Below are 9,326 nucleotides of genomic sequence, written 5' to 3'. Positions count from 1 at the left end.
AGTTTTTCCCTGGAGTGAAGGAAGGTTTGTAGAAGCACAGTTATCTCCAACTGGTCGGATTTCTTGACTCGGAAAGATTGGCTTTCCTGTTTACTCAGATGTCTGGTCTCTTTCTCTGGGTGTTTTATTTTATTTTGTTTTGTTTTGGTTTGTTTTGGTTTGGTTTGGTTTGGTTTGGTTTTGGTTTGGTTTTGGTTTGGTTTGGTTTTTCGAGACAGGGTTTCTCTGTACAGCCCTGGCTGTCCCGAACTCACTCTGTAGACCAGGCTGGCCTCGAACTCAGAAATCCGCCTGCCTCTGCCTCCTAAGTGCTGGGATTAAAGGCGTGCGCCACCACTGCCCGGCTTCTCTGGGTGTTCTTTAGTTCTCTGAATGCGGTTTCTCTTTTAGACTATGATCTCACGTTCCCTTGACCTTCTTATGGAGACTGGAAATAAATTTTGTAATGAGGTAAACCTGGGTTTTACAGTGAAGCCAGTTGACTTTAGTGTGAAATTGGCTCTGTAGAATGTGACTGGGTTTTTTTTTTTTTTTTTTTTGGGAGGAATTTCTTGATAGTGTTTCTTTTTATAGTCCGGGCTGTCCTGGAACTCACTCTGTAGACCAGGCCTTGAACTCAGAAATCCGCCTGCCTCTGCCTCCCAAGTGCTGGGATTAAAGGCGTGAGACACCACCGCCCGGCTCTCTTGGTTACTTCTTAGTTGCAAAAAGGAAGGCTCCCGATCCTCATCCCACAGCAGACTGGAGTGATAGAATATGCCTGCTAACCTGAAGTGGGTACTGTGACCCTTTATCTGTTGTAGGACTTGCCACCATGACTATGTCTCTACCCCTGGCAACTTCCAGAGTAAAACAAATCTTCTTCAAATGGACCTTTGTTCCTGTCCATTGGAGACAAAGGATCAGAGTTAAAAATAAAAAGTGGATGTACTTTTTATTTCTTGATCATGGTAACTCTTAGGCTTTTCAGTAGGGATACTACTGTTATTTGCAGCATAGTAGTTTTTTGTTGGGCAGAGCTGTTTGCTATAGGATGCTTGACAGTACTCTTGGCCTCTACCCAGTAGATGCCATTTGCACACAATCCCAGCTGTGACCACCAAAAATTACTTATGTGCTAATCTGGTTTCCCATTTCTTCCTCTACATTAACTCTTTCTAAGAATTGTAGGTGCTGACACATGCTCTTAGTCCTACCACTCAGGAGGCAGAGGTGGGCAGATTTTTTGAGTTTGAGGTCAACCTGGTCTAGAGAGCAAGTTCCAGGACAGCCAGGGCTGCATAGAGAAATCCCATCTCAAAAAAAAAAAAAAAAAGAGGAATGATTGTGGGTGCTGGGGGTGAAGCTTAGAGACTGAGCTCTTGCCTAGTGTATGTTAGTACATGTGAGAGCCTGGGTTTAGGCTACAGCACTGCCAAACAAAACTGAAAATGTCTGTAAGATGCTACAGAACGAACCATTCTCTAAGTAATGCTGATTTGGGAGAATGCAGTGTTAAGGCCCATAGTTTAATTCAGGACTTTTAGAGTTTTAAAATAAATAGCTGGTGATTGATGTTCATTATCAACATCCAAGAGTTTTCCTGATCTATAGACCACTAAAAAAACAAAAACAAAAACAAGACAACAACAAAAAAAACCTTTTCCAAGAACATATCTTGAGATATGATTCTGGTTCCTTCAGTGAACCTAACTCCAGTAACTTAGCCAACATCTGATTCTTTTTGTAACATTATTAACCATCATAGTCATTCTAATCACAGCATATTTATTAACAAATTACCCATATTATGCCAACATTTATCTCCTAAGTATTTCTAAACTTCATTTTTTTTTGGCTTCTAGTCACACCCTAGTTGGTACCTTTATCTTTGTAGTCTTACCTCATAGTTGACATCAGCATAATTTACTGTATTCATTTTCTGCACAAACCCTGGTTTTGTGGGATCAGGAGACCCAGTCATACAAGATTCGTGGGCTTACTGTGGCTCTATTTGCTTAGCACTACTTATGCATGCTATCATCCCCTAGTTCCAATGAGTAGAAACATTAACCTTATCTTTTAAGGTTGGGAAGGAAGCCCAGAAAATCAACTTAACTTCCTTTTCCTTTTTTTTTTTTTTTTTTGCTAGGGATTGAACCAAGGGATTTATGTGTGTGAGGTGTCTTGGTTTCTTTTCCTGTTGGTGTGATAAAATACGCCAACAAAAACAGTTTAAGAGAGGAAGTTTATTTGGCTCACAATCCTGAGTTACAGTTCATCATTATGGGAAAGTCGAGGTAGGAAAGAACCTTGAAGTAGCTGGTCATATTACATCAAGAACAGGGAGAGAAGAGCTGGGGAAGTAGTTCAGCAGTTAAGAGAACTTGCTGCTCTTGCAAAGGACCTGGGTTCAGTTCCCAACACCCATATGATACCTCATATCTATCCTTAAGTACCAGGAGATCTGATGACCTCCAAGAGCACAGAACATATAGGTGGTGCACAGACATATGTGCAAGAAAAACATACATATAAAAACAAAAAATAGACAAAACCCAGAAGGATTGAACACATACCACTGCTCAGTTTGCTCACTCAGTCTTAGGCAGCCCAGGATCCTTTGCCTATGGAATGGTCCATACATTGTGACAGGCCCTGAGACCTTAGTCCATCTGAAGCCATGATAGAGATATTATTTTAACCTTGTCTGACTGTGGAAAAGACCCATAACTCCATAAGCTAAGACCCTGAGTATGAGACTTAAGAAAGACTGAACCTGGAGAGTGTATAGCTTAATCTTCCCACTGAGACCCAACCTACCCTCTAGGTAGGACTACTGTTAAAAGAAAAAATATGTCTAGAGGCTAATGGGGTTGTGAATCCACTATGGAAAAAACTGAACTGATTGGCCCAGTACTGTAACTCCCCTGCTGATGGTTCCCGCTTATGCCAAGAGTTGGGTAAGTATCACTGTACTTAGTGGGGGTGCAAAACAGATTCCTCCAGAGTCACAATTGATCCCTTAATAGTCCTAGAGAGAAAACTGTAATTTTGCTACCTGTAATTTTGCTAGTCTTGGGCAGTGCAATCTCATATCTATAATAGTTTGGGCTTGGCAGGAAACTGAAGGTTATTATTGGAAAACCAACAAAACCTGGGGAATCGGCTGATATGTGAATGGTCAGGACCCAGGCAACTTATTTACTATCCAACAGAAACCTTCACTTAAAGTCATCTGGTCCATTGGTCCAAACTAGCCCATCTTGGTACTCCTGGAACACAGCCTCCTGAGGTCGTAAATTCCAAAATTCCAATTTTGCCAGAAATCCCTTTGGTAACTAAGAGGGTAGAAGTCAAGGAGACAACATAAGCCAGCCTCTTGGTGTTTGGGATGCTAAAAGGAGTGTATCAGTTCCTAAACCATTCTCAACAACAGGTCACTGTTCTATTGATGTGAAGAGACACCATGACCATGGCAACTCTTATAAAAGAAAACTCTTAATTCGGACTTGCTTACATTTTCAGAGGTTTAGTCCATTATCATGGTGGAAGGCATGGTGGCATGGAGGTACCGGAGAGTAGCTGAGAGTTCTACATCTGGATTCATGGGCAACAGACAGACAGAGACAGTGGGCCTGGCTGGAACAATTGAAACCCCAGAGCCCACCCTGAGTGACATAGTTCCTCAAGGAGACACTTACTGCAACAAGGCCACACCTCCTAATCCCTGCCAAGTAGCACCACTCTCTGATGACCAAGCGTTCACATATAGGAAGCTACGGAGACCATTCCTATTCACGCTAATGCTAGGTGTGCCTGGAGCCAGATACTGGGACTGGAATTCATCAAACAAAAAGCTCCATTTCCAATCCTGAAAACCATAAGTGGAATAACCTAAACTTACCCTGTAGGACTTCTAAGAAAAGGGTCCCTGCTATTAATGTTACCAAGATACCCCCTAGATAGTTCCCCTTATACAGACTCCTGTAGCCATGTGCAGCAGGTTAACCCTGGGAATGGCAGTTGGGTGAATTTTCAGGCCCCAGAGACTGCTTGGCTTGCTTACACTAACAGCTTAACCAATCCTGCAACTTGTAAATTGTTTGCACTGAAGGAGACCCCACTCCTTCGTGTCCTTTTTATGTTATATTACAAGTGTTCATCTATAATGAAAAAAAAAAGACAGGGCCCACCTAAATCTAAATTCTGGGTTTAATCTTGCATAGCAAGCTGTCCCCACTCATTCCCCTATTGGAGGGGGACAGACACTTCCAGCTCTGCTGCAGTTAAAACTTCAGCCCTAATTATGAAGATTAAAAATTTCAATGGAACTTATTGCTCAAGTAGGTGTAGACTTAGGCCATCTGAAAAATTCTATTTCCTGTCTGGAAGCCCAGGTAGACTCCCTAGTAGAGGTGGTTCTCTAGAATCAAACAAGTCTGGATCTCCTCTCCATGGAACAAGGGGGCCTCTCTGTATGACACTGGAAGAAACTTTGGTTCTATACCAACCAGAAGGCAAGAAACTTACAACTGGTACCAATCCTTGGTCTCTCAGTCCCCTTGGTGAACGTTAAGGTTATTATATACTTAACATTCATTACTGAGTCATCAATCCTTTAACCCAAAAGTCCTCAAAAGGAGCATCTTTAACTCTGGTTGCAAGATTTGGGTGAATGTCTTCAGAATACAGTCAGCTTTTGTTTTTATCAAACTGCCTCTACCTCTCAAGGTCTGGGGTTATAATTGCACACCACTGTACCCAGTGAAGAAAAATAAAATTTTCTTTTTGGTTACATATAGGGACTAGGGGATGGTTTAGTGGGTAAAGTGCTTGCTGTGCAACCATGAAGATCTGGGTTCGAATCCTCAGAACCCATATATAAAGCCAGGTACAAAACCATATAAACCACAACCCTAGCACTGGGAGAAGACAGGAGAAGACCTCATGGGCTTACTGGCTAGCCTGGCAAGCCCCGTATTTAGTGAAAGACCCTGACTCAAAAAATACAGTGAAGGAGCTCGAGATGTAGCTCAGAGGTGAAGAGTCAGCCCTGTTCTTTCAGAGGACTAGAGTTCGTTCCAGTTCAGGTGCTTCAAATAGCCTTTAACACAAGCTCTTTGGACCCCACTGGCACCAGTTACATGCACATACCCCCACCTCATATACACATAGTTTAAGATAGTAAAAAGAAATCTTTTAAAAATATGAAGTAAAATTGAGGAAGATACCCAACACCCTGGCACTCTATACATGCATACATGGGAAAGTGCACGCACACACACCCCTAAAATGTGCATCTAAAGTATTATATGAGGTATGTAAACACCAAAGAATTTGGTATCTAGAAGACAAAGCAATCTCCCGGAATCCATTCCCTATGAATACCAAGAACATACGGCATCCTTTCTTTTTTCCTTTAAAGATGTTTTTATTATTTCATGTGTAAGTTTGTGTGTCCGAATGTGGGAGGCCAGAGGTGTTGTTAGCCACCTGATGTGTGCTGGGAACTGAAGAGCATTTCAAGCCCCATACTTTTGACACAGGATGTCAACTATATAGTTCTGGCCTGCCTGGAACCCCAGAGCTCTGCTTGCCTCTGCTTCTTAGTGCTAGGACTAAGATGTATACCATCACACCCAGCCCCAATACTATGTTTTTTAAATTTAAAAGACTGTTTTTAAATATTTAATGACAAGGTTTTCTCTTTCCTTTTCTCCCTCCAATTTTTTCTATGCACTCATTCTGTCCATGTCATTATGGCCTCTAGTTACAGTTGGTGTGTGTGTGTGTATGTGTGTGTGTAAATATATAACATGCTCAGTCCATATGCTACTTTTAAGTGTATGACTCAGGCCTGGCCACTTGAATAACAAATGTGGGGACTCTTCTCTGAGGAAAACTATTTCTTCTGTACTCAGTATACCTTAGTTACCTGTAGTTCTTTGTCAAAGGTTGAGGCTTCACGAGAGCGCCCCCTTCAGTTGGTGAGTCAGGTCCTGTTTACGAAGCCATGATGATGAGCCTTCACAGGTATAACAGATTCTGACATTTCTAGATGAAACCTCACAGCAAACTTCCTGTTCCTTTGGTTCTTACAATTTTCCTGTCCCCCTTCTGCTATGATCCTTGAGCCTTAGGTGCCAGATCTGTGTAGATCCATCAGTTGGGGCTGAGCCCTATTTCATTTTTGGAGGAAAAAAGACACAATAGCCCACATTTCTGAAGTTGAATTTGTTGTTTTGCATGTCTGTGAACTATTTCAAGAGAGAACTAGCTAAAGTCCCTGTCCCTTTTGGAGTCTTGTATAATTGAAAGTTGAAGTTTCAAAAGTCCCTAAGGTACCAAGAAGTAGCACCCCCGCCACACACACACACACACTTCAGTAAGATTCTGAACAGACACAATTGCTCATGGATGTGTATTTTAATAAAAATAATTCTGTCAAAATACAACAGGAATCTTTTCATCTCAAGTACAATTTAGTAGGATGTTTGTGTTAGAATTCTGTCAACCCTCTCACACCACAGGTTTCATGCTAATGCCGAATATCAACTTGCAAGGACAAAGGCAGAGCCAGTGTGCACAACGTGGAGGACGCCTGTTTCAGCTGTAGTTGATAATGGAGGGAACCTATGCAAAGAGGTGGGCACTGGGACAGCCAGAAGCCACCATCTGGCCACAGGTCTAAACGCCTGTGATTGGTGGTGAAGTCGGGCTCTGCTGTCCAGCTGCCTAACGACATGCATACCTGAGTTGTGAGCAACCAAAGGAACCTTCAGCCCCAACAGTCCTCTGCCTCATCTTTGTGCTTAAGGACTGGGAAGGTGCTGGGTAGCCAGGCAGTCCTTACTTTAGCTTGTGATGTCCTGCACCCAGTCTGTACCTAGCCACAGACCCTCGGAGGAAGGGATGGGAGGGGGTGACTCTGTGTCATCTGCCAGCTTGGTCCTTGCTCTGCAAGGAGCTACCATCTGTGCCTCAAAGGGAAAGGTGAGTTAGGAAATGCTACCTCAGGACTGGACAACCCAACCCAGGCAGATCTTCCTTTTGCACACCAGGGTCAGGTCCAGCCCTTTACCAAGCTGCTTCCAGGTACTCCTCCCCACTCTAGGTTCCTGTAAATGGGCTAGTAGGATTGGGGGTGCATACGGGTCTCCTCTGGCGGCAGGACTGGACTAATAGCTGGCTCCAGCAGCTTGATTTTGGCCCTCCCCACAGCTTGTGGGACAAAGGCATATGTCCTCAAAGTGAGCTGTCCAACTAGGACAGAAAGCCTCTCTGGAGAGGAACAGAGTAAACAACTTGGACTCAGCTGAAACAGTGAGATAAGGCACAGAAAATGGGGAGGTGGCCATGGGTACTGAGTGCGAGCCAGGTGGACACACAACCCAGTGCAGTACACAGCAGTCCCGAGCCATCCACGGCCCTCTCAGCCACTCCATAACCCACATCTCAGCACCCATCCCCACCCTTGTCACACCCCTGAAGGTGCCAGCTGCTCAGGCACTGCTGACCTCACCCCAGTCTAACCCCTTACAAAACTCCTTTGCCATTTGCTTTAAGTATCGACAGGACTGTCTAACCTACAGGAATAGTTAGTACTGGCTCTGCCACTATTTGCTGTGTGGCTTTGGTCAAGTCACTTAATTTCCTAGACCTGTTTCTTTCACTGTAAAAGGAGAGGACGGTGGAGATGTCTTCTAAGTTCCACTGTTCTGCAAATGCCTCTGGTTTTCATTTCCAAATGTAAGGCTGGTCCACTGTTAACAGCCTGGCATTTCCAACCTGAGTTTGGAGCTTGGATGTTCCAGCCTTGGACAGGATGAAATCTCCTTTACATAGGACAAGACCCCCTGATGAGCTGCTAAGGCCCTGACAGGAACCAAGAAAACATAGTAGCCTGTAGGATTAGCCCCTAAAGCAAAATTTTGGGAGATCTCAGTCAGGGCCGGCCCTAGTTCCTCACTGACAGACGGTCTAACTCAATTTTGTCCCGTTGTGGGCCTTGTGAGGCCTGGTGGGCACAGAACATCTTGAGTTCTACCACTGATTTCTGTGTCCACCAATAGAACAAAAGCTTACCCTGCCCAGATGCAGATGGAGACTGAAAACTCACTGTGGCTTTGCCACAGTTGACCCTAATCTTGGCAGAGGTTGCCTGGGCTTTTCACTCACCCTGTGAAGCAGGTAAAATCCTGGCCCTTCTAGGTATCCTCTGCATAGACCCTCCACTTTCTTGGCAGACAGTCCCCTCCAAAGATGGCCTACCCATGTCCTGGCAGCATCTCAGCCCTGTGATAGTGGGTTTTGTTGTTGCTGTTGTCCCACCAGCTGTGAGGATCCATGTGAAACAGCTGGTGGGACTTTTGTAAGGCCCATGGAGTCTCCCCTTCCTAAGAGTTGCTGGGGCCAAGCTGTAGGGAGCAGCCTTCCTTAGTTGTAGGGAAATTGGGATCAGGAAGTCATGGGTTCCATCCACTCTGGGACCAATGGTCCAATAATCAGCCTCCATGAGGTACCAACTTCTCCACAGAAAGCATCAATCCCATCAGAGTTGGGCAGTGATGGTGAAGACTCCGGCAGGAAGAAAACAGCTCTGTCCTTAAGGGCCTCTGTCCTGGGAATGGCTTCCTCTTGACAGCCTGGCACACAGCAGCTCTTGGGTTGAAGGCAGGTAGTTTCCAGGCAATCAACTGAGAGTAATGGATTATTTGGCCATCTTAACAAGGGAAGGCAGGCATTGAGATGGGAGAAGGGCAAGGCAGGCAGTGAGGGGCAGGGTAGAGTGGCAGACAGCATGCTGGCTATGGACCCTGTGTTCCCTTGCTTTGCTGTGTGCCCCTGGCCCACCTCACTACCCTGAATCCCTGAACCTGCAGTTGTTTTGTTTACCTATGGGGGCCTAGAGACCCACATCTCTTGGGATGCAAAACAGCTTAGTCTGACCTTGCCCACCGATCAGCCTTCCCCAAACCCATATTTCCTGGGCAGCAGCTGAACCTGAGGCTCAACAAAAGGGGAGCCTAAAATAAACAAATCACTTGATTGAAGTGACAAGAGATGATTCTTTTTTAATGAGTTGGACTCAAATAAAAACACATGGTGTCTGGACAGCCTCACCCAAGAGGTGCTGGACCACTAGTGCTATGATAAATACTGTGTCTTTTTTTAATATATATTTATATATATATATATATAATCTCATTTGTTTGTTTTTTTACTTATGAAAATAATAAGCTATCATCAACCTGGATAGGCTTCATTACTAAATTAGCAGAAACCAGCTCAGCACAAACTCTCCCGAGATAAACACTGGTGGCTCAGTCAGGAGGAAAAAAAAA

The sequence above is a fragment of the Grammomys surdaster genome, unplaced genomic scaffold (genome assembly GCF_004785775.1).
Source record: "Grammomys surdaster isolate TR1022 unplaced genomic scaffold, NIH_TR_1.0 187, whole genome shotgun sequence".
Classification (NCBI taxonomy): domain Eukaryota; kingdom Metazoa; phylum Chordata; class Mammalia; order Rodentia; family Muridae; genus Grammomys; species Grammomys surdaster.
This window is presented reverse-complemented; position numbering follows the sequence as displayed.